The following is a 25,111-nucleotide window of genomic DNA, read 5'->3' as shown; positions in this document are numbered from 1 at the left end:
AAGTCCCACTGAACTGAGTAAACATACATAGCATGTCACGGGGTCCATTGCTTTTCTAATCCATTTCATTTTCTTCATATTTTCTTGCTTTCCTGTCCTTTGCATGTGTCAACCGGGCAACAAGATGTGTAAGAAAATATTGCTGATAATTTTTTTTTATTGGGAAATGCCGCCATATAACTTACCGGTAACACTGTGTTAAGAAGGGATGTTATAGGTGATTCGCTGTATTGTGAAGATCTCATGAGGCACATGAATTCAATGTGTGTGTGTGTGTGTGTGTGTGTGTGTGTAAAAAAGAATCACCTTTGTGTGCTGAAATAACACCTGCAACATGGATCTTAGTTCTGTATTGTCAAATGACAATGGATTGCATTGGTAATTGCCTTCTAATATTTGTTGCATGTAAGTGAATAAAAAGTGCTGAAGTTTTGAAATATTTTTCTGGTCTCTATTCTGTCAAAACATCTACCACTTTATTTGCTCTTCCAATAAGGTAGGGTGCACTTCAGATATTTTGGGAAATTCCTCTGCGGATACCTTTTGTTAAAATTCAAACTCTGTCTTTTGTCCAGGTAATATAGGCTTGGATCCAGAGATCCTGGATTCCACAAAGAAGGTACTTGCAGTCATACACGGTGGGTTGCTGTTACTCCAACCCAACACTACAAATGTCCCTTAAGTAGCTAATCTAAAGGATTTCCGAATCCTCTGGAGCTTGTTTTCATTAGGAGAGCAGACAGGAGGACATCAGTGAATCTCCTAAAGGAGAGGAACTGACTCCAACTGCTTCTTTGGATCTAACCCACTAAACCTCTGCTAAAAAACCAAAAAAACCTTTGGAAGTATTGGTAGAAAGGCATGGGTCTTGAACTCACTTTATTCAAGTACTGTAGGAATTAAGACTCTGGTCTCTGAAGGCTTTCGTAGACTCTTGTAGTACATGCAACAAGAAACAATAAAACAAAACATTAAAGCCAGCAGAGCAGCCATAAAAGCAGGGGAGAATGTTCATTTTTAATATTTCTTCTTCCAATGAAAGGTCTATTGAAATCAGACCATAACTTCATATCATTCTGGACCCCTTTCCAGTGATTGGGTATAATTATTTTTAAGTGCTCTGATTGTCATTATAATAAAATATGTCTAAGTGGTATATATGGGCTTTAGTCGGGGTTGTTTAAAAGCAAGGGTCCTGTGTCTTTTTACCAGAAAAGCAGCGAGGTGGGGAAATAGGATAGAAATCTACTAACAAAAATAGTTTGGAAGTTATTTAGAAATAGCTTTTGAGGAGGCTATTGAACCCTTGCTGTGCCACCCTGCAAGTAGCTTGATGACAAATTGTGTGGGTCTCCACTATGTTAAAAGATGCAGCGCCGGTGATACATAACTTCTTCCCTTCCCCACACACAGACTGGAAATTTGAGCTAGAAATGAACAAGTAGATACAGTTAGTGTCTGCTATTTGATTTTGGACAGTCTGCACATCACTCGCTCCTTCTATCCTTGCTTGGAAGAAGCAGAGCTGGAGCGAAGGGTAATATTCCAGCACATTTTACTCAGAGTAGACCTACTGAAATTAATGGGCCTAATTTAGCCATGTACATTAATTTCAGTGGGGTCTGTTCTCGGTGAAAGTTCGTTGAATACAACCTGGAGAGCTAAAATGTCTCATTCTGTCTGCAAGGCACTCCTGAGTCTACTGGGTCAGACTCTTTCTTGACTGTGTGCAGGAAAGATAATATTTTCTCTGGGGCTCAGTCACAGATGGCCTCAGCACTAGAAGCCTGTCTGCTTTCTTGAGATCAATTATAAGATGGAAATAAACATCAGATGCTGAACATTCATTATGAGGTAGCAATATGCCCAGCTCTGCCTTGAGAGTTCTTACAGCAAACATTTGGTTAGCATCTTACGTAGGAGGGCCTGTCATTCCTGTGTGTAGAAGCTATGTTCAGATGTCATACCATAGCAGGATTTCCCAAACTTGGGTCTACAAGTGTTTTTTTGTTTTTGTTTTTGACTACTGTTCCCATCATCCCTGACCACTGGTCCTGCTAGCTAGGGATGATGGGAGTTGTAGTCCAAAAACAGCTAGAGATCCATGTTTAGGAAACACTGTACTATAGTTTAGTGACACCTGAATAAGCCTAGCCTCTTCCTAGGGTGACAATTCTGCCAAGAGCAGTTTGGATGCTTCTGCTTTTAGTTAAACATAGCTTGCCCTGTCACCCGGACCCAGAATTATTGATAACTTAAAACAAGCCATCTTCAGAAACCCTGACTTGAAGCTGGTTTGTTTTAAAACTAACCATAGTTTGTCAGTTTGGATGACATGGCAAACCATGGTTTGCCAAAAGTGGAAGCAAACACTTCCAAACGCCTTCTTGAAATGCTTCAGAAGGAAGAGGGGTGAGGTATTAGTGTAGGAGCACAAGGGGAGTGTACGCTTGCTCATGTCTTGTTAAGCCACATTTTTGGATGGTATCTAAACACATCCATTCTGTCTCTGCACAGAACCCCAAGAGACCCATTGCCTCCTGGTTCCAGGATCCCCGCCATATAGAATTTCACTGTTCCTCCTGCCATACTCCATATGCCCCTCAAATAGATGCTCTGAAATATATTCTAATTTTCAGGAGCTGATCGTAAGGGGTGGGGGTACTGAAGTTGATCAGTGAACCCTCTACATGAAGACGTGCCTGTAGGATATTTGGATCCAGCTTACTGTCCAGCATGTTAACAAGATTTTATTTATTTTAAGTATTGCTAGGTGAATGGAGTATTGGTCTGGTACTTGGGTTTGGGTTTATAGCCAGGTTTAGATAGAGCTGCACACACCCCTGGAATATTAGGTGCATAGTTTGGGGTGTTGCTTTATCTGCTGCTAGGGACGTGGGTGGTGCTGTGGTCTAAACCACTGAGCCTCTTTGGCTTGCTGATCAGAAGGTCAGTGGTTCAAATCCCTGCGACGGAGTGAGCGCCCGTTGCTCTGTCCCAGCTCCTGCCAACCTAGCAGTTCGAAAGCACACCAGTGCAAGTAGATAAATAGGTAACACTGCGGTGAGAAGGTAAACAGTTGTTCCATGCACTCTGGTTTCTTTAACGGTGTTCCGTTGCGCCAGAAGCGGTTTAGTCATACTGGCCACATGACCCGGAAAGCTGTCTGTGGACAAACGCCGGCTCCCTCAGCCTGAAAGCAAGGTGAGCACCACAACCTCATAGTCGCCTTTGATTGGACTTAACTGTCCAGGGGTCCTTTACCTTTTACCTTTTACCTGCTGCTCATGTTAGATATGTGGCCAGCATTGGTAGTGAAGGTTGCTTGGTACCAGCTAAAGCTCTTCCAGACAACCTTGGATTTTTCAACAATCATTAACATTCCAGTAGCTAGACTACTGGGACACACTTTACATGGGACTGGTCTTGAAAACTGCAGCGTGGAAACTGCAACAAGTTCAAAATTATGCCACCAGGATGCCGTTGGATGCTAAGAGAGTTTTATTCCATTATGCCAGTTTTGCATGATATATATCGGTTACAGTTATTTAACTGGGGCAAAGGACTCCTGACTTCTGACATATTTTAACATGACACAATTTGTTAGCTGCCTGGAGTCTCTTTTGAAAATTAGGTGGGATTTAAAAAATATATAAAGTATGTGTAATTAGTTCTGGTTCTCAGTGTGGTTACATGACCCTTTTGAGGATCATCCAAAACAAAATAGTTTTTCAAACTTTGTGCCTTCAAGGGACTGTTTTCCAACCAGTGTGTCTACTGAGGTACCCCATGTCTTCCATGAACCTCTGCGGATTGTTGAAGTTTGCGGTGTGATGGTAGGGTGCATTGTCAATTCGGATGGAGTGCTGGCGACGTCTTGGCCCTCACTGTTGGCACTGCCTGAACTATGAGATCATTGCAGAGCCCATCCAACAATCTCCAACAGCTGCAAATTAACAGGAGAAGATCGACAGTGGTAGACAAACCATCTTTCAAGAAAGGATTGCTGAGATAAGGCAAGCAAAGTGCCCAAAGTACAGTATAAACACAAAGTAATTTGCTGCTGTTTATCATAATCAGTGTACCAAGTCATGTGGTATTCTTTTGGGAGTGGTTTCCTGCTTCTAGGAAATAGTAAGGCATTGCTTAATCTTAAGATGTGTGTTTTGGAGGACTACATTTGGACAATCATATATTGGCTTATTAAGATGAAATACACATGAGCCAATACAGCTGCTTCTCTTCTGCGTTTGTGCTGCATAACAATAAAACCAGGAAGCCTCTAATCAACTCTAGTTTGACTGAACACGGAAAACCATGGTTTATCAGTTTCTGGACGAGCCAAGATCTCAAACCACAGTTTGAAGTGGCTGTTTGTTTGTTTTTGTTTTGTTTTAATCCTAGCTTATACTGCAGGTTTTAAGTATAGTTTTCCGGTTTGGACAGAATGAGAAACTGTGGTTTAATTAGAGACTTTCCTAGTTTAATCATGTGAAGGGAAGAGTGTCAGGGTTGCGTGCACAGGGAACAGGCTAACCAAATGAGAGATGATTATGTAAACCAGGCCATTGAAAAGGACAGCAAGGAAGGAAGGATGGAAGCCCTTGAAAGAGAAAGAGCTAATCAAATTTGGCATTATTAAGAGACCAGAGCTGGGTGGTGATAGCTCCATAATGCATTAAAGCTGATTGGGGAGGCAGTGCCAAATCACAGCGTGCCTTCAAGCAGTGAGGAGGAAGGGGAGGGCAAATGGAAGAAAAGAATACAGCGAACCAGGGGGATCTATCATTAAAAAAGGAAGGTTAGCTGTGCTGGGCTACAATCCTAACTCACTTACCTGGAGGTAATCCCAGTTGAATTCAATATGGCCTACTTCTGAAGAGACATGGCTAGAATTGCATTGTTAGTCTGTCATGGTAAGAAAGCAAAAAGCACAGGCCACAATCTAACTGAATTACCTCTGGCATGAGATTTCCATCTAAGGCAGCAGCCTTTTTCATCAAACCCAGGGCTTTTTTTCACCAGGACTCAGTTCTGGCACCTCTCAGGTAGCCACCATTACCATTATAAGGGAGGCGTTCATAGTGAGTTCCAGCACCTCATCGTCTATAAAAACACTACTGATCAAACCTGGATTTGAACAAGAAGTAGGGTTTTAACATGAGGTTTTTAAATGTGTGGACACAGCCCTGGGGCAGGAACTAACTTGTTTTATTGCTCTGTAAGCCATTGCAGCAGGGTGAAACATTCTTAAACAAAAGTCAGCTTTTCTGTCTGACTGAAAACCATGCTTCTACATGTGGCAACTGCGTATTTTCTGTTTTGCTTCATTTTCATTCACTAGGAAGCACGATCGTAGCTTCCTGGCGGTGCCTGTTACCTGTATGCACACAGCAAAACATGTGTGCCATCATCATGCTATCATTTACATATGTTTCCCCAACACACAATAACTCTGTGCTAGAGTTTCTTAATGTTAGAAGCTGCCTTTCCATAGAGAGAAGGCAAATGACCGTGGAGCTGAATATAATATGTGAATTAGTAACTTGGGTAGCAGCAGCAGGTCACCAACAGCTTGCACTGAGTTATTCACTGCCTTGAGATTCCTGGAGCCGCTTTGTCATCCTGGCTGGGGCTGATGGGAGTTGTAGTCCAACAACATCTGGAGGGCTCTTAGACGGACTACAGTTCCAATGATTGCTGACCATGGGTCCTGCTAGCTAGGGATTATGGTAGTCCAAAAACAGTGGGAGAGCCATGTTTGGGAAACACTGGTCTCATCTATTGTACTACTGTTGCTTAAGTGTTGGTTCAGTCATTGGCACTTTATTTTCTCCCTCTCCTGCTTCTCCTCAGTTTGCCTTCATGCTGCCAAAGCACTGTCAGTCTGCAGATACATTTGTTCATCTGTTTTCCTTCCCCAAACAGTGCTGCTACCCTCCATTGTTTAGTCTCTTGACTGTTTTCCAGATCCCACAAAACTGCCCCGTCTAATTTCTCTAGAACGGTTTCCGCTTAGCAGTCATACAATGTTGTTTAGCGTGTATAAATCCAGTTCCAGTTCTTGCGCAGTGACATCATTCCAGCACATTAAGAGATGCTATTACATGTAATGGTATTAATATAACATTGACCCCCCTCCCTTTCCTTCAGCTAGCTTCATTCCCTGGGCTAGCTAAGCTCTTTCTGATTTAGTGTGGTGAGAGAGAGAGAGAGAGAGAGAGAGAGAAACAAACTCTTGTTTTTCACTACAGGAAGCAATGTTTATTATTATTATTATTATTATTATTATTATTATTATTATTTTATTTATTGCAAGAATTTAATATCTCATGGTTCAGTTCAAGTGACTTACAAAATGTAAAACAATAAAATAAAAATTATTGAAACCAGCAGAGCACCTTGAATTCAGAATAATAAAAGAGTGAAAATAAAAATAAAAATCTGCACCCGGCACAAAAAAAATAACAAGGCTTATTATGCCAGGCAAGCCTCCCTTGGGGGAAGCTTTCCAAAACTCAGGTGTTGAAGTGGAAAAGGCTTTAACCCTGCTCACTGCCTGCCTCACTCCTAAAGCTTATGGGGGACCCAGAGAAGGCCCTCTGAGGTCAGTCTTAATACTCTGCCAGGTTCATAAATGAGTCCCTAGAGTACCGGCTTTAAAGGTAAGATCAGCACTCTGAATTCTACTTCAAAAGACCAGCAGCCCAGAGCAGTTGTTTCAAGACTGATGCAATGTAATCCATATGACCAATCCCTGTCAACAACCTAACTGCTGCATCTTGTGCCAGCTGAAATTCCCGAGCAGTCTTCAAAGGCAGCCCTTGTGTAGAGTGGATTACAATAGTCTGTTGCCTGAATGCTAATGTTTTTGGCCAGGATGTCTCTGCCCAGGAAGGCTTGCACCTGGTGAAAGTTACTTTCATGCCAGAGCCACGGAGATTTCCAATATTCAAGCTGTGGACCTGATTCTTTAGGGCAACGGTTGCCAACCTTTTGGGATCTGTGGGCATGTTTTGAATTCTGAGAATGTGCTGTGGACGCCAGTCATAAAATGGTTGGCAAGAGCAGTTCTGCAAAATAGAAAATTGGAAAACTCAAAAAGAAGTGCCTTTTGACACCCTCTCACACACGAAACTATAATAAGCCATAGCAACCTACCTGAACTCAACAACCACCACTTAGTCTGTGCATCATGTTGTCCCATCTTTGCTCCCATCCAGAATGGAAAGGATGGGGGCTGGCATCAAATCAGAGTTGCCCTCGGAAAGGGTGTGTGTTCAGTCTACATGTGGCCTAGCAAAGAACTTTGAACCTGGTTTCTAGACAAGTTTTCAGATGTGGTTATGGTGGTTAGTAGGTGTTGAAGTGAGTGCTTGCACAGATTCTGTGCTACCTATGGGTGTCACCTTGATAATCTCCGCTTTAGGCAATGGAGTGCAACCCTATTTAGAACATCACCTCCCCAAATCTGGTCAACCATACCCAGTATTTTGTGGATTCAATTTATGCTGTCCCTCATTCCGTTCTTTACTCACTCCATATTTCAGCAGAGCCTCGCCTGAATCAGAGGAGAAGTAGATATGGGTATCATCAGCATATTGAAGACACCTCCCTGAAATTCTGAATTACCTCATTCAATGGATTCATGTGGATGCTGAAACAGCCCAGAGTACAAAATGCACACAATTCCATGGGGCAGAACAATAGCTACCTAGGGAGCCTGATTCCCATTCTGGACAGTCAGTGAGAGGACAGTGAGTGGCCACGGCTGTTAAACATCTCAATCCCTGACACTTCACCTGTAGGGGAAAGTTCCACTAAAATTAGTAGGGCAGTTTTATGTACCAGCTGCATAAAGGAACAAGTGAATGAGTACCATTGGCACATCAGGGGCTTTCCCCATGAAATATTTTAATCTTGTATTTATGGTTCTTCATCTTCCCAGCTGACACTTGGGCCTGACAGTTCAGACTTCGAAGCTATGTTTACATTGCGAATTATCTCCTGTGCCTTTATAAAAACGTTGGCTAGATCGCTTATGTTGCGTTTCTGTCTTGCTCCTTCCCGTCTTCCCATAGCTATGGCATTTTTTGGACTACCTCTTTTTTTAAAAGTATGTTTCACAAGGTTTTTTTCTTGCAGCTTGCATGTCCTTGTGCCTTCCTTGTAGTAGTAAAGGCGGGGGGGGGGGGAGAGGAAACTTGGCACAATTTTTCTGTGCATGTAAAACACATAAGATCACCTTAACTCTTAAGACATTTGTCTTCTTTCTGGTGCAAATTGAGCCACCTCCAGTTGTTTTATAGGGCTACCTTAGCTGTCAGCTGATACTTGGATAGATACGGGAAGCCAGTCCTGTGTTAAGTCAGTTTTAACTCAAGACAGCTGTGTAACTGGAAGGCAGGGCAAGGTGACCTCTAAATGGGAGACATTAAAGTGGAATGGACTTGTGCAGGTCAGTTTTCGGGGCTGACGTCATACCACGGATCTGCATATTTGCTTGCCATGGTGAGTATTCCACCCCCAAGATCAGGAAAATGCTTGAAGCTTGCAATGTTCACCAGAGAGGCAAGGAACTCCCAACATGAGACTTGGTGGGTGAACCGCAGGGCATGAATGCACAGATTGGTCACAATTGCACTAGAGGGTTTTCAGTAGTAACTGAATTCTAATATTCCAAGTGCATTTCCACCTTTCTGGAAACGGGGGTTGTTTTGTGGAAAGAAGAGACAGACATGGGACAGTTCTTCCTCAAAAATTCCAGGCGCTTAAAGCCGGAAGGCAGGAAGTTTGCTAGTATGATCTACAAAGATTCTAGAAAGAAGAAAAACTAAAAGGACTGGGATGGATTTTCGTGGAAACAACCAAATATAGAACATGGAAACATTTTTTTTGCTATATGAAAGGATGCTGTTATAAAAGGAAGAGCCCAATTTCCTACAGGCAGTGAGGGGAGCACAAGAATTATGGGCTCATGTTGCAGCCAACCAGATTTAGGGTAGATACCTGGGATTGCTTTCTAATTGTGAGGACATTTGGACAATGGAACAAGAGGCATAGAAACTTGTGGCAGACTGAATAAGCTTGTGTTGGGAGTAGTTAAGATCCAGGGAACACTGCCATTGAAGACCAGGCTGTGGAGTTGAGCTCCCTTGTTATAAGCTCCAATTTTGGTGACCTTCCAGTTGCAATAGAAGCCTGAGTGGGGATCTCTGGTCCAGCTTTGTGTTTAAACAGTTGTCCACTTACATGTTATATTCAGCAGTAAGGGCACAAAACAGGTTTATTCAAAACCTCATGAAATTCTAGCTTACAAACCTTTGGGAAAAGAGACAGAGTCTTTGCTTTGTAGAACACTGTGAAACTGAGCAGGCTCTAAGTTTGAAGAGAACTGAAGACTCGCAGAGGAGAGAATTGAAGAGAACTGAAGACTCGCAGAGGAGAGAATTGCCTCTGAATTAAATACCAAGTGAATTTCTGCCTGCCCCATTAAGCTGGATTATTTGCATTATGTGACTCTAACCTACTTATATTTGTAATTTGATATTGATGGGGGTGGGGTGGGGGGATACCAGCAGGTCAAAAAGCATCCGGCAAGCATGGCTGTTTTTAAAAGCATGTTTGTGATGAGAGTGTTATGCTGGCCATTTTATCTCTATTCACTTGTACGCTGACAAATGTGCATAATGTTTTTCCTGGACAAGTAGAGCTGTCATTTCTCAGTGCAAAGAAAATATACTTTTGCAACATAAACAGCTGCCATATAGCAAGCCAGATCATTTGTCCAGCCAACATATATTGCCTACCCCAGGGATGGAAAATCTGTGGCCATCCAGATGTTATTGGAGCTCCAACTGCCGTCAACCTCGAGCATGGTCAGTGGTCAGGGATGAGGGGAGCTGGAGTTCAAAAACATCTGGAGAACCACCAGTTAGCTAATCCAGATCTACAATGGCTCTCCAGGGTTTCAGGCAAGAATCTTCCCTAGCTGTACTGCAGATAAAATCTGGGACCTTTTTGCATGCAAGGCATGTGTTTTACCATCGATCTGTGTCATTTCCCAGCTTTTAGCAACTTGCAGCATTTAAAAAAAAATATGTATATCCTGTTCTTCAGAAACATACTCTCAAGGCAGCTGGCTATGAGAACAATTAAAACATAATAACCAAAATAGCAAACCAAAATAGCAAACAAAACCAAAATAGCAAAACAAACATATTAAAACAGCAGAGGTCTGGGGAAATGAAAAGGTTTCCAGCTGGCATCAAATGGTCAAGAAAGCCAAACACCTGACTTCAGAGACCTGCGGCACCTGCAGAAGAGCCTTTGATGGAGACATCTGTACACAAGACAGGTTTGGATGGAAGAAAGCAGCCGTTCAGGTTCCAAGCTTTAAGGCAGGAGTGGCTAACCTTTGGTCTTCATATGTTGTTGGACTCCCAACTCCCTTCAGCCACAACCACCATGGCCCAATATTCAGGGATGGTAAGAGTTGTAATCCAGCAATACAGTGGTACCTCAGGTTAAGTACTTAATTCGTTCTGGAGGTCCGTACTTAACCTGAAACTGTTCTTAACCTGAAGCACCACTTTAGTTAATGGGGCCTCCTGCTGCCGCCATGCTGCTGGAGCACGATTTCTGTTCTCATCCTGAAGCAAAGTTCTTAACCTGAAGCACTATTTCTGGGTTAGCAGAGTCTGTAACCTGAACCGTATGTAACCTGAGGTACCACTGTATTGGAAGGGCAGCCACTCCAGCTTTAAAGGTAAGCACCAACTCTCTGAGGTGCCCCACTCAAAAACAGAATGGCAGCTGAAAGAAATAAAAAAATTAAAATTGTCCAGTAGCACCTTAGAGACCAACTATGTAAGTTTGTTCTGGGTATGAGCTTTCGTGTGCATGCACACTTCTTCAGATACACTGAAACAGAAGTCACCAGACCCTTATATATAGTGGGAGGGTGGGGTAGGGTTTTTCTCAGAAGGGTTGTAGGATGATTGACTCAACATGGCAGCAATTGCAGTTGGTTCAAAATTGGCCAGTCTTGGAAGCACAGCAGCTAAACTAACTAAACAAAGTTAAGAATTCTGTATTTTATGGACTGCTTTAAATAAATAACATGCTGTGATTTTGAATAAATAGGTCATATCATTTTGGACCCCAAGAGCTGAATGTAATGCAGATTTTTGTAAAAAAGGAGTTTATTGCTATAGGGCGCATACACTTTTAAGCTAATGCACAAGCCTCTATGCATACAGGCTGTGCATCCTGAGTTTGTAAAAGGTTGCATATGGAATAGACACCTTTCAAATGTGATGCAAGCCTCCAGTGGACCCTATACCATATCACGCCACCGCCCCATTTTAAGCAGGACACCCTGGGTTTGGAGAAGCCACCCAACTTCTGACCTCAATCTCGGATGTCCCCTTTTGGCAGACCAAAATAATTCCCCCCCCTGCACTGTGGCGCAACTCAGTTGCACCTGCATGCCTCCACTCTTCTTTCTCCTTCTGTGGCGGCTTTCCAGCCAACATACTTCCAAAAGCTTCTGGAAGTATGGCGGAGGCAGAGGCTGTGTGATGGCTATGGCGGCTGCCACTGCGAAGGCGGTGGATAAAGGAGTGAAGGGGGAAGGTAACAGGGTGAATGAGAGGGGTTGCAGCCTCTGTTGAGGTTGTGTCCCGATTTCCCTCACTCCAGTACAGTGGTGCCTCGCAAGACGAAAAGAATCCGTTCCACGATTCTCTTCGTCTAGCGGTTTTTTCATCTTGCGAAGCAAGCCCATTGACGGATTAGCGCTATTAGCGGCTTAGCGGCTTTTAGCGGCTTTTCGGCTTAGTGGATAAGCGGCTTAGCGGCTTAGAAAAAGGGGGGGGGGAGGGAAAAAAACCCGCAGGAACTCGCAAGACATTTTCATCTTGCGAAGCAAGCCCATAGGAAATTCATTTTGCGAAGCACCTCCAAAACGGAAAACTCTTTCGTCTAGTGAGTTTTCCGTCTTGCGAGGCATTCGTCTTGCGGGGCACCACTGTATTGGAAGGTATGCTATATGAGCCGGTGCTTGCGTGGTGAGTTCCCGCCCCCCCCCCCAGTGGAAATAAAGACACATGACACAATTATTTAAGGTTAATGGGCTAAATAAGGCCACAACGTTATTGGTTACAGGTGATGAGCGGTATTGGCTTAGGCATTGGTCCTAACCGACTATCCGGCTTCAGCCTGTCCGCTTGAAGTCCGGGAAGGGTTAACCACCAGTAGGGGGAGTCCTGCTGAGGCACATCAACTAGGATCTCCCCCGGGGTCACCGCTCAGGGGCGTGCCTTGGGCCCATACCTCCATAGGCTTCGGACAGGGCCACGCCCCCCAGAATCCTTTATCGGACTACCCTTCAATATGCAGGGGAGGTGATGGCGCTTCCTCCCTCCATCTACATAACAATACAAATACCAATGCCTTCCAATACCAAGGAAGTTGTGACGATTTGCTACGAGGTAGGCGAAAAACCAAGTGGCTGGTGCCAATTTGTCAAGTGGAAAAAATTCCTACCCGGCCCCTTAACGGCAACGAACCGAGGTCCATAGCAAGGTCAAAGACGAAACCTTAAAGGGTGGGAGGGTCCCCAGCCGTGCCAGTGTTAAATAGCGCAGGCCACACCCCCTGAGCCAGCCGATTGGCTATCCAGGGGATGATGCGGCCAGGGATTCCCTCAATCGCGTGAAGCGCTGTGGTGGGGGCATGCAGCCCCCAACCCCACCTCCTCTTAAGGCGGAAGTGGCTTTTTAGCACAACTCATTTAAATTGGACCTACTTACTGAGAGGCAGACTAGAGGCGAGGCAGTGCGTGCCCTGTGCTTTAAACATAAAAATGCTCCAGTTGTGCTGATGGCACTATATAACTGATGATAAATTAGGGAACAAGTTTCAGCATGGAATGCTCCAATCAGTCAGCCTCGCCAGCCTCCACCATCTTCCATTTCATTCCCCGCCCCACACACCTCATTTCCCATAGATGTTGGATAGTCTTTGATATGACTTTCTGACATTGATTTAAAACCGAGCTTCCCAAACTTTGATTTATCTGAAGAAGACGGTACCTGGGTTTGCTCGTTACACTTTCCACCCTTCCTTCAAGGAGCTCAGAGCGGCATACGTGGCAGCTTCCCCTTTTAGCTTTACAACCTCTCTTGGAGTTGGGCCTAGAGAATGATTTGCCTAAGGCTGCCCAGGAAACTTGATGACAGGCTGACCAGATGCAGTGCAAAGTATCATATAGAAATTGAAAAAGACAAATGCCGCCTCTTGAATCAAAGGGAACCAAACAGAGATGATAAGTTTAAATACATAGGTTTTGGTTCAACCAAGTATGTGTGGAGAGGCAACCGGCCATAATTCAATAGCACTGTATTTTGTAGGGAGAAAATTCTTGGTGTGTACACACATTTATCAGAAAATTGGAGCTGGAAAGTTTTCTCTGTAATCTGGTACTTTTTTTATTTAAAGCACCAATAGATCATGCCTGTGACCATTCCCATAAATTTCCTGCATTGATGTGCAAGTGAGCTGCATCTTGCAGTATGTTAAGTGTAGAGCAATAGCACATTAAGGTACCCATGCAGATTAACCTTCAAAACTTACTAGCCGCCAGAAATGTTTAATGGCCCACCTTTCCACATGTACCAACGCTAGTCCATTTAGTAAACTCATTTCCAGTTTACAACAGCTTCTAGTCCATTTACAGCTTCTAGTCCATTTAGTAAACTCATTTCCAGTTTACAACAGCTTCTTTTCGGGGTTGACAGGATGCAATTCTCACTTGCCATAGATGACCAAATTAGTAGATATACACAAGCCTGCTCTCTTTAGTGATGCAAATCTATAGGGCAGGAAAGAGCACCTCTCTCTTCTTAGACCACGTATTAAAAACCACCAGGCTTGTAGAATGCAATTAATTTTCGTTCTGATTTTGTTAATGGAAAAACTTGTGTATTGTGTAAATCTTCCAAACCACACAAGATTTCTATCAACAAAATAAACTTTAAAGAACTACAGCAGGTCCACGAAAGCCCTGTGTTAACAGAGGCCAAAGCTGAGCAAATAAATTAAACAAGCAGAATGTTTAAGAACAACTGATCTGTGTGTTAATTAAATACTCCATGGAAACCCTTTCTTTTCCAGAGTGACAGTGGCACAGTTAGGAAATTTTATACGACGGGTTTATTAGCCTTTTGGGCTCCTCCTCCTTAGATGGTATATATATATATATATATATATATATATATATTACTTCATTTGTTTCCAACTCTGGTACATTTCAAGGCCATACTATTTGGGCTGCTATCTTGCCAACTTAAGTTCACACCAAAAGGTGAGGCAAAATTGTACACTCCCCACCCCTGGAGTGCCTTGCTTTCACTAGGGGGCACCCAAAAAGCAACAACAAAAGTGGGGGGGGAGCCTTGGTGCAGCCCAAATGGGGCAGCTCCTCCCCTTTGGCCCACCACAATGGAGATGCACTAGTTATAGGTCCATGGCTGAAAGTGTCCCTACCAAGCCCCAGGTATCTTCCTGCATCTCCTCCAAGTTCCACCAGGCTTGTTGCCTCCTGGCTAGTCCAATGTGCAATGCCATCGGTGGCAAATTGCTTGGACTCTGGAGGGATGTTGCTTCTGCCGTTCCACAGCTCCCTTTGGCCACTGCTGGTAATGGGGCAGGAGAGCTGAAAATAATGCCAATGTATTTCACACCTTTTGTTTTAGATAGTACACGGGTAGACGAGTCTAAAAAGCACGGGACACAAGTTTTCACAGCCCTCTAGCAGCTATGTTTTGACTCATTTACCAGAAGCAATGTATTTAGCGTTAACTCTGGAAGTGTATACTCCTAGGAGGCTAAGTTTGGTCAGAATCAAGTATACACTTCCAGAATTAACACTCAATACATTACTTCTGGTAAATGAGCCACCGTAGAGGGATGTGAAAATTTGCATCCCGGGCTTTTTACACTCATCTACCCATGTACTATCTGAAACCAAAGGGGCACATTGGTTGCCAGATGTGAAATATATTGGCATTATTATCAGTTCTTCTACACCATTATGTGGCAGATGGCAAGTTGCTGGGTTTGGGGAACATGTGCCACTGCTGTCTGATCCTTTGGGAGTCAGGTATACCTGGTGCTGAGTTTTTTTTGGCCTCCAGGTACTACTCAGCCTGCATCAGGCTGGCACTGGAAGCAAAGGGTGAGAGGTTTGTGTGGAGAAACCTGTCTCTTCCTAGCTGCTATTTCAAGAGAGATCAGGAGTGATGGCCTTGTAGGCAAGTTACTAGTTCTAATGCCTTTTCCTACCCTGTCAGCCAGTTCCATAAATAACCCCTGTCAGCTTTCTTTTTATAAACTTACTTTTAAAAAAATTCAGAGGGAAATGGGAGCTGTAAGGAAGCTTCTAATAATGAAGAAAAAACATATGTATATATATGGCGATAGTTTTAAGAAAACACCAAACACTGGGGACAGAGCCAATAAAACAAATTATGGCTTAGTGGAACAGAATCTCTTGGCATTCACCTTTTAGAGTAGGTAGACATAATTGCGTATTGCATACTGTTTATTATATTTACTGTATATGGGCATAATTAGTTGGCTTTTAAAAAACTACTTTTAGTTGTGTTTCTACAGTCCTTGTTAATTTCTGCTTATATCTGCTTCCTGTTGCTATAGTTGTGTTATCTTAAGGAGTGTGTTACAGGTTTGGTGCTGTGAAAATGGTAGAGGCAGTTTTGCTGCTTTTGTAAAACAAGTGTGGTACTTCTGTTTTGAGGCAAGTTTTTGTTTTTGCTTAGGTTCCATAACATGGTAGAACTTAAATATCAAAAGATCTGCCTAGAGGTGGTGTCTTGTGGCATGATGAATTTACCATTCTTCACAATCTCCACCGCAATTTTTCAACATTGTACATTTTAAGGGAAAGGAGGAACATGGCTGAACACTTGATTGAATAATTTGCAACGCTAGAATAATAATAACAGTGGCGTAGCGTGGGGGGTGCAGGGGGGGCCGGCCGCACCGGGCGCAACATCTGGGGGGGGGGCACGCTCGCACTCGCAGCTCTCTGCCCCTACCTGGCTCACTCAGGGTTAGGGGGCGCAAATTACTTGCCTTGCCCCGGGTGCTGACAACCCATGCTACGCCACTGAATAATAATAATAATAATAATAATAATAATAAAAAAAAAAAAAAAAAAAAATCTGACCAGCAGCCACTTGCTCAGGATGTTGAGCTGTTAGTATTTGTAATTTCATTGAAAATGGCAGTGAAAGATATAGGAAGGCGCCAGATGAACCTCCCTGAGGACAGCATTCCGCAAACAGGGAGCCACTGCGAAAAAGGCCCGTTCTCATGTTGCCACCCTCTGGACCTCTCATGGAAGAGGCACGTGAATGGCCTCAGATTATGAACGCAGAGTCCGGGGCAGTTTATATGTGGGGAGACAGTCCTTGAGGTACTGTGGTCCTGAGCCGTTTCCCATCAGGCAACAGGTAATATTGGCCCAAATCCTCCTGAGTTCAGAAGTCAGGTGACCTAGGAGAGCCAGTCCTATATACCTTTGCCATCTATATAGCACCAACGTCTTCTGCACTTCTCATTCAGGAGGAGTTGCTGGCTCTCCATGCTACTAGAATCTTCCTGGTTGTTGTTGTTTTTTAATGACTTAGGTTTCTTGGCCTATCCATCCTCCCAGACGCCGCAAACACAGGAATCACGTCAGTGGCTTTGCCACCTCTATCTGAGCTATGGACTCTACTACCCTGGCAGGCCTCATCTGCTTTGAGAGCCTGACTAGATCACGAAAGCAACCCTGCCTTAAACAAATTGCCTAGGCTTGGAAAATCAAGGTGGTCTCCGGGCACCATGTGTGAAAGGAGTAGATGTGAAGCTAAGTGGGAAAAGAGAGATCTAACTAGGTTCCTTCATAGCCAGGCACAATTAGGGCTGGATTTACCCCCCCCCCACTTCCCCCCCAGCCCCCTGCGGCGGTGCTTTTAGCAGCGGGCTTTGACCTGTAGGAATTAGCAAGTGAGATTGTAAAATCCCCCATGCTGCAAAAAGCTTCACCTGCTGATTCCTAAAGATCAAGTCATTCTGACAAAGAAACAAGAAGCAATTCACCACGCTTTGGACTGCATGGATCGGAGATGGGTTAGGAGCAATTTGGGGACATGCACAGACTTTGTGTGATGGGTTCCCCTACTTCTTCAAACTGCTGGCTGCTGGGAGGATGACGAGTGAAAGTAGGGTGCTGTGGGTGGCTCCCCAACCCAAGCAGTGCAATGCAAGGAGGCTGATCTAATCCAGTGTTTCCCAACCTTGGGCCTCCAGTTGTTTTTGAACTACAATTCCCATAATCCCTGACCACTGGTCTTGCTAGCTAGGGATGATGGGAGTTGTAGTCCAAAAACAGCTGGAGGCCCAAGGTTGGGAAACACTGATCTAATCCCTCTCCCAACACTGTATGGTCAGCCATGAATGTTGAGTGCTGTAATATTATGAAAGTGGTAGAGGGGTGGGGATCAAAACTCTCGCTAGTGCTACGTTGGCAGGTTCAGAACTAGCAAGCTGCGTTGCATTGTTGTAGATTAGGGGCGGGAAAGAGAATTTGGAGGTAGTTGTGCAGTAAACTGTTCAACCAGCTCCCAACCTGAGAGCAATTTGGTGTGGAAGAGAGCTCTACTCACTTCTCTCCATACAGGGGCAGAAGTCTAGTCTTTAAGGTCTAGTCTCTCTTCCCCTACTTTCACCACTGCCAGAACTTTGAAACTGTTCTCTAATGTTCTTCTTGTATGGGAGCTGTTATGTACTGAAGTTCTCACCCTGGGCCAGCAGGGGGATACTGTAGATAGTTATGCAAATAAGGGATCGAAAGTGACGTTCAGTGATTGGATAGTTTTAGAAAATTGTTACAGTTACGTTGTACTGGAGCTCTATATAAGCAGCCTGACTGAACCCTTCAGTTCAGTTCTGTTCTGGCCTGTGAATAAACAAAAGCTGTTTGAAGAATCGCTGTGTCGTCTGATATGTTCACCCACAACTTAACAGGAGCAATTTGAGCACGTACAGCCCTCAACAGGGGTGCATTCTCTCTCATCAGAATAATATTTTCCCGCATGCCTGACAAATCCCCTAGCATGCAGAACAAAACCAAAAGGCTAGTATGGATCACTGCCCCACCAGTTTGAAATTGGTTCCTCCCACCCCTTTGCTTTTATACAGTTTATGTCAACCGATTCATCCTGGAGTGAAGGTTGGTGTTGTGGTAGCATCGTGGGGAGTTGCTCCCATTTGGATTTTGCAAATCATGTTTCTGCAGCCTAATGCTACCAGAACTTCCTACTGGAGCCTTAAAGCAGTGTTTCCCAACGTTGGGTCTCCAGCTGATTTCGGACTACAATTCCCATCATTCCTGACACTGGCCTTGCTAGCTTAGGCATGATGGGAGTTGTATTCCAAAAACAGCTGGAGACCAAAGGTTGGGAAAAACTGCTTTAAAGGATGTAGGTACATTCGTGGGTAAGTGTGTGTCATCATACAAGGGGAGGAATCTTCTTTTCTATGTGCCACCACCTCTTTAAATCTTTGTTGATGTTTTTGCTTCGGCTGCAAAGCACAGCAGCAGAAGGCCAGCATATTATTTAAGTAGCTGGGCTCCTTCCCTTTGAGTAAATCTGTCTGGGTGGGCTGCTGCCTGTTACCTCTGGCAGAATCTGCTCCAGATCCGCTTCAGCTCTCCTCCCAGAGGGAACATTTACTAATGGATCATTTCTTTGACGGGGTGGAGCTCCATCTTGCCGTTTAAAACCCTCCTGGTTGACAGATCTACCTGATAAATGGCTGCAGCAGATCTGTCAGAGCTGGGCTCCGTTTCAAGCCGTAAATGGGAGTCCTTCCCAGTTGGCAGGTCTGATGGTTCCATTATGTGTGTGTTCTGGAGCTTTTGCCCAATTTAAAGAAATTGTGTAGCCTAGTGGCAAAGAGACTGGCCCTGCAAATCAGAAGGCTGCTGGTTTGGATCTCATGTGTCTGCCATGAACACACTAGGTGGCCTTGGGTGACTCACTCTCCCTGTCCCAGTTGGTAATATGGGAGATAATTATACTTGTCGTACCTCACAGGATGCTGTAAGAATTACATCTAGATAATGCATGTGAAGGGTTCTGAGCACTGCATATCGCCATGCAAATGTTATTATTAATTGATTGATTAGCTTATTAAAGCTGCATATATTTGCATATGATTAAAACAAAGATCAAGAAGCAAAAGGAAAACCCGGTAGGGTACTGCATGTGTCACACTAGGCACTGTGTACGTATGAGAGAGAAGAAAATAGGATGCTTCTTTTGAGATGGTACCACCGTGCCAAGTTTGTTGTAAAAATATAACACATTTAAAATTTAAAAATCTGCCTCTTTTATCATATAGGGTTTTTTTTTAATTTATCAGCAGGTTTCTTGATGTTTAACTGGTTTGCTGCATTGTTGTTGTTTTTAAAGTTGCAATGCTAGTTTTATGTGCCTCTATAAACAGCCTCCTTGCCTACAGAGTTTGGAGTGGGACACCAGTCAGCGACTCCATCCTGGATCTGATGCCAACGACACCAGCTTTTTCTCATACGTGTCCTGTGGGAGACACTGGTGCAAATGCACCCTGCCCTTCCTTGTTGCACCCAACTTTGGGTTTTACATTTTCCGTTCTCACCGGCAGCCTAATTGCACAAGCTGCTTTCCCCGTGCGACTTTTAAAATGTCAGTAATCCTCTTCAATTTTCCGATTCCTCCCAGCTTCACTAATGGCTGATGCACTCAATGAGTCAGACGCTCTCTCCTAATCAGTAGCATCTATGCGCGGTGGCAACCCATACCACTTGCTTCTGTGCAATAATTCAGAGCCAACTTGAAAATTATCTAAATATTGTAATTGCCTTTCTCCTATATTAAAAAAATTAATTATTTGTCGTTTAGCAGGGTGCAGATGCCTGTTGACTCTGAGAGTCCACTGCTAGCGTATCTGACCAATGATGGCTTCATCTTATATGAAGCAAATGAGCTGAGTTGGAATGCTGGAAGCCAGCTGGGTAAGACTCGAGTCAGAAAGGCAGGACGCTCTTTGCTACTCGAGGCAAAACAGATAATGTCCCACCCCCCACAGCTGCCGCCTCCTCTTCTGCAACCTCCTGCCCCCAGTACTGAAGGCAGCAGGGGAGTAAAGTAAAGAAGTCTGGAGAAGAGCAATTGACAAGCATTGCACTCCTCAGAGGCTGGATCTGCTGCCTGAGGCAACTGCCTCACCTCACCTCATGGTCTGGCCCAGTGCTTTTTTTCAGCCGGAGTGCAGTTCCTCCACCTCTTAGGCGGGCGCCATTGCAGGCCAACACTCCTCCCACCGCTTCTTGCCTTGACATACTTTTGAGAAGCCCAAAGCAAACATTTCAACTCAAAACGGAAGCCAGCCAGCATATGCGAATCTAGACTTTTTAAAAAAATCCATGACTTCACCTAGCTTCTAGCTGCTGCTAGCTGCAATTGGTCAAGCTACGAGGTGGGGCCAATTCACATTTCCTTTTCTCCCGTGTGGTAGTGGCAGGCTTTAAGCTTTCCACCCAGGCCTCTAACATTGCACATGTGTGCGTTTGCGCGAGGGCCCTTCCGAGCTGCCCTAGCCATCTGCCTGAATCTAAGAGAACATGGGAACATGGGTGCATTTATTTGACCTGTGCCAGAACCAGCAGCGACCCCCAAACCAGTTAGTGAGAGAGTTTGCCATAATTTTTAGCAGCTCTGTGGTTGGTGAACGTGGCTGTTGTCAGATTGGCATCCGTTCAGGGCTGCCCCATGGTGAATTCCGGCACCTATTTTTTCTTTTTAAAGAGCACTGGGCAGGTCAGCCCTGTAGGTAACTTGCAGAATACTAAAGGTGCAATATCCTGTGAATTTCTCCAGTAGTAAAGGGACCATTAGGTCCAGTCATGACCGACTCTGGGGTTCCGGCGCTCATCTCGCTTTATTGGCCAAGGGGCAGCTTCCGGGTCATGTGGCCAGCATGACTAAGCCGCTTCTGGCAGAGCCGCCAGAGCAGCACACGGAAACGCCGTTTACCTTTCCGCCGGAGCGGTACCTGTTTATCTACTTGCACTTTGACGTGCTTTAGAACTGCTGCTAGGTTGGCAGGAGCAGGGACCGAGCAACGGGAGCTCACCCCATCGCGGGGATTCGAACTGCCGACCTTCTGATCGGCAAGTCCTAGGCAGTGTGGTTTAACCCACGGTGCCACCCGCGTCCCATTCTCCAGTAGTAGCCACATGGTAATCAATGAGCAGTAGTGTGCTTTTGCACAACTCCCACCAACTTTCATAGGGATTGCTCCAGAGAAGATCCCTGGGCACTGATTCCCTAGAGGTGCTTCTAGAGTTTCTTGGGCATTAAATGGGCACATAGATGCACTGCCCACCTGCGAAAGACAAGTCCAAGTCCTTTGCTGGTCCAAATGACTCTTTGCTATGAAGTGGCTGAATATGGATGTGACACCAGTAGCCCCTGAACTGCAGAGAGGTTTGGTTGCCTAGCTATGGGAAATAAGTTCCTGCTAGAAAACGAGAGAAGAGCAGCTGCAGGAAATCCACATTGCTGCCTTTTCCATAGTGATGGGCTCCAAGCCAGATTCAAGGGGAACCCTGTTTTAACCGTAGGTGCCACACACTTCAAAGTCAAGATTATCCTGGTATCTATAGAGACCTCATGCTCCTGTCCTGACTATTCCCTGCTGAATTCTACATTTCCTAGTGTTTAATATCTGATGCCAATGGGCAGCACAGGAAGAACTCAGTTGTAATCCTGTCCACAGGTTGCTGTACTTGTGTTTGCAGAAGCACATTTTTTGAAAAATATATAAAATACAGGATTTGTAAGCATCTGGGAGGGGAAAAAATACTACAATTTTTTTAGGTAAAGGTAAAGGAACCCCTGACCATTAGGTCCAGTCGTGACCGACTCTGGGGTTGTGGCACTCATCTTGCTTTACTGGCCGAGGGAGCCGGCATACAGCTTCCAGGTCATGTGGCCAGCATGACTAAGCCGCTTCTGACGAACCAGAGCAGCGCACGGAAATGCCATTTACCTTCCTGCTGGAGCAGTACCTATTTATCTACTTGCACTTTGACGTGCTTTCAAACTGCTAGGTTGGCAGGAGCTGGGACCGAGCAACGGGAGCTCACTCCGTTGCGGGGATTAAAACCGCCGACTTTCCCAGGCTCTGAGGTTTAACCCACAGTGCCACCCGCGTCCCAACAATTTTTTTAACAGCCACCAAATAATACCAAGCCAGTCTAGTTACTCTCATGCACTTATACCCACCCTTTCTTCCATCATGGCTATGTTCTGCCTGCACTGTTGGAGGCAGTGGACCTCTGGATACTAGTTGCTGGAAATCCTGAGAGGGGAAAATGCTGTTGTACTCAAGTCCTGCTTGTGGTCTTCCCTTGGGCATCTTGGTTGTGAGTCCTGGAAGACCGGCTCCATGTCTTGCAGGCCTCTTTCCACCTGACCGGGGAGGGCGGGGCCTGGACTAATTCCATGTACAAAAGCGGAGACTTGGTGTGGAGGTATTAATTTTTGTGTATCCTTATTTTAGATGCTGTTGTGATTTATTTGGAAATTGCTTCAACTTGGTTTTGTACTTTTTGATGTTTTATTTATTGGTTATGACTACTTTTGTTATAAGGAACACGGGTGGCGCTGTGGGTTAAACCACTGTGCTGCTTGGGCTTGCCAATCGAATCCCCGCGACGAGGTGAGCTCCCGTTGTTCGGTCCCAGCTCCTGCCAACCTAGCAGTTCGAAAGCACACAGTGCAAGTAGATAAATAGGTACTGCTCCAGCGGGAAGGTAAATGACGTTTCCATGTGCTGCTTTGGTTTCTCCAGAAATGGCTTAGTCATGCTAGCCACATGACCTGGAAAAACTGTCTGCAGAAGCGGACAAACGCTGGCTCCCTCAGCCTGTAAAGCGAGATGAGCGACGCAACCCCAGAGCATTCGCGACTGGACTTAATTGTCAGGGGTCCCTTTACCTTTTTTTTTTTTTTTTTTTGAAAGTAATATTTATTAGTTTTCCAACAATTTAAACACTACAAACAACAAAGGTAAAAAACATAACACAAACACATTAAACAAAACAGAACAAAACAGTTTAAAACACATCAAACAATTTCAAAATCTTATCTTTCATTCACTTACTTCAACGACCTCCTCACACCTCCCTTTTTGTATCCCACTTCTGTTAATTGTTTCAGCAATTCCTTTCCATCTTCCTCTGTTTTCTATCCTATAATTATCTTACCACATTCTAACCTTATTTTTTCCTTTAATACTCTATTAATCTGTTTATATTTGATTCCTTATAACCTTTCTACTGAAGCCATATAACTTCATTCTAACATTTTTCTAACATTCATTAATTTTACAGTATTTCTGTAAATAGTCTTTAAACTTTTTCCAGTCTTCTTCCACCGACTCTTCTCCCTGGTCTCGGATTCCCTTTACCTTTACCTTACTTTTGTTATGTTTGTAATCATGTTGTAAGCTGCCTTGAGCATGGTTTTAACAATGCAAAGGCTGGAAAGGCAGCATAAAGATAGAATTATGTATGTATCTCACAGGATGCTGAAATAGGTGGGCCTTTGACCTGATGCAACAGAGGCTTTCTTAGGTCCTTAAGGTGGAATACATGTGATTTCCAGGAGGTCTCCTTTGAAAGATGCTGACCAGGGCAAGACCTGTTTAGCTTCAGCAAGATGATGGTCTTGTGCTTTCAGTTCAGGCCATATCTTGAGAGTTTAAATGCTTTAGGTCGGACAACTGGTTTGCTGTACAAAAGCAACACACTTTTACTTGCAATATGGGCAATGCACTTTTATTTGATTATAGAGAATGGCAAACGCTAAAGTCCTGTGGGCAGAAAAGCTGTGATTAATGCGCAGGTAGAAAATTAGGCTTATAAAAATGCACTTGAAAATATGAGCTAATGGATCACTGCTGAGCAGGAAGGGGACTTACTTGGCTGGGGAATAAAAATAAAATATAACATCTGTTGCCGCAAATATGATGCACTCAGAGCCATGAAATAAAATTAACATTTTCGAAGGTAAAGTTCTTAGGGATCTGGGTCACTTTCTCTTTCAAGCTAGTAATGGGAATCTCTGTGTCTATATTATTGTCATCAAGTCTCACAGGTGCTTTGTGTGACTAAAGTTTCTTTTGGTTTATCATCGTCTCTCACCTCAGGATCAGATGTTGTGCTTTCTCAGTTTCAAACCTTGTTTCAAGGCTACCTATACATGCATCCTCAGTCTGAATCAAATGTGATCTTTGAACAGTTGGTCTCACGGTCCCTCTTGCAGGCTTCTACATTCCTTCTTAACGGATGATAACTGGCTTTATTGCACTCAAAGGAATGAACACAAGACAACACGATATGTGCCATTCAAGCTGTTTTTCTTTTAAAACCACCTCTCTTGTTTGAACTCTTCTTTCAGCCTTAAGAATGATGGTTAAGGAATTAGATATTTGCAAATTCCTAAATGAAATGACCTGATCTACACCTCTTGGACCAATGTGCAGGTCAAAATTTGTCTACCCTTCGCATTTCACACTCCTCCAAAATCTTCTGGTGCAGTTCAGACAGACTCTTGAGTAAGCTTAGGAGTCATGGAACATGAGGAGATCTCTTCATGTGGATAAATAACTGCTTAAGAAATGGGAAGCAGAGGTTAAGAATAAATGGACAGTTATCTCAATGGAAGAAAGTTGAATGTAGAAAGTTGAATGCCCCAAGGATCTGTATTGCATCCTATTTTTGTTCTGTTATTTTTCTGTTTAATTCCTTTACAAATTTAAATTTATCTTTGTTTGTAGATTCAGTAAGGATTGCACATAGACTGTTTCTGTTTGGCATTTGATATTTGATATTTAAGGGTGTGTGTGTACAGTCCTATATTATTTGAGCAGTTGAGTGGCTGTGGAACATGGCTCAGAATACTACAAACATAGAAGGCTCCCTGTTCAG

At 44.1% G+C, this 25,111-nt stretch overlaps 1 protein-coding gene and 1 long non-coding RNA gene across 5 annotated transcripts in view; one reads left to right on the top strand and one right to left on the bottom strand.

The window, feature by feature from the left end:
• The window catches only part of FAM131B (family with sequence similarity 131 member B), a 52,476-nt gene that overhangs the window by 6,061 nt on the left and 21,304 nt on the right, over positions 1-25,111 (top strand). The gene's annotated exons all lie outside the window — the stretch shown is intronic.
• On the bottom strand, positions 2,561-16,309 carry LOC309332566. Of its 2 annotated transcripts, none has more exons than XR_014152181.1 (3): positions 16,253-16,309; positions 4,959-5,130; positions 2,561-3,946 (listed from the first exon to the last, which is right to left on the bottom strand). It is a non-coding gene; the product is annotated as an uncharacterized lncRNA (long non-coding RNA). The 2 variants fall into 2 exon arrangements; XR_014152182.1 differs by lacking the exon at positions 16,253-16,309 and adding an exon at positions 7,162-7,742.

This window comes from Podarcis erhardii (assembly GCF_964252035.2).
Source record: "Podarcis erhardii genome assembly, chromosome: 17".
NCBI lineage: Eukaryota > Metazoa > Chordata > Lepidosauria > Squamata > Lacertidae > Podarcis > Podarcis erhardii.
Note: the sequence above shows the minus strand (reverse complement) of the source record. Positions and strands in the feature narration are given on the sequence as shown.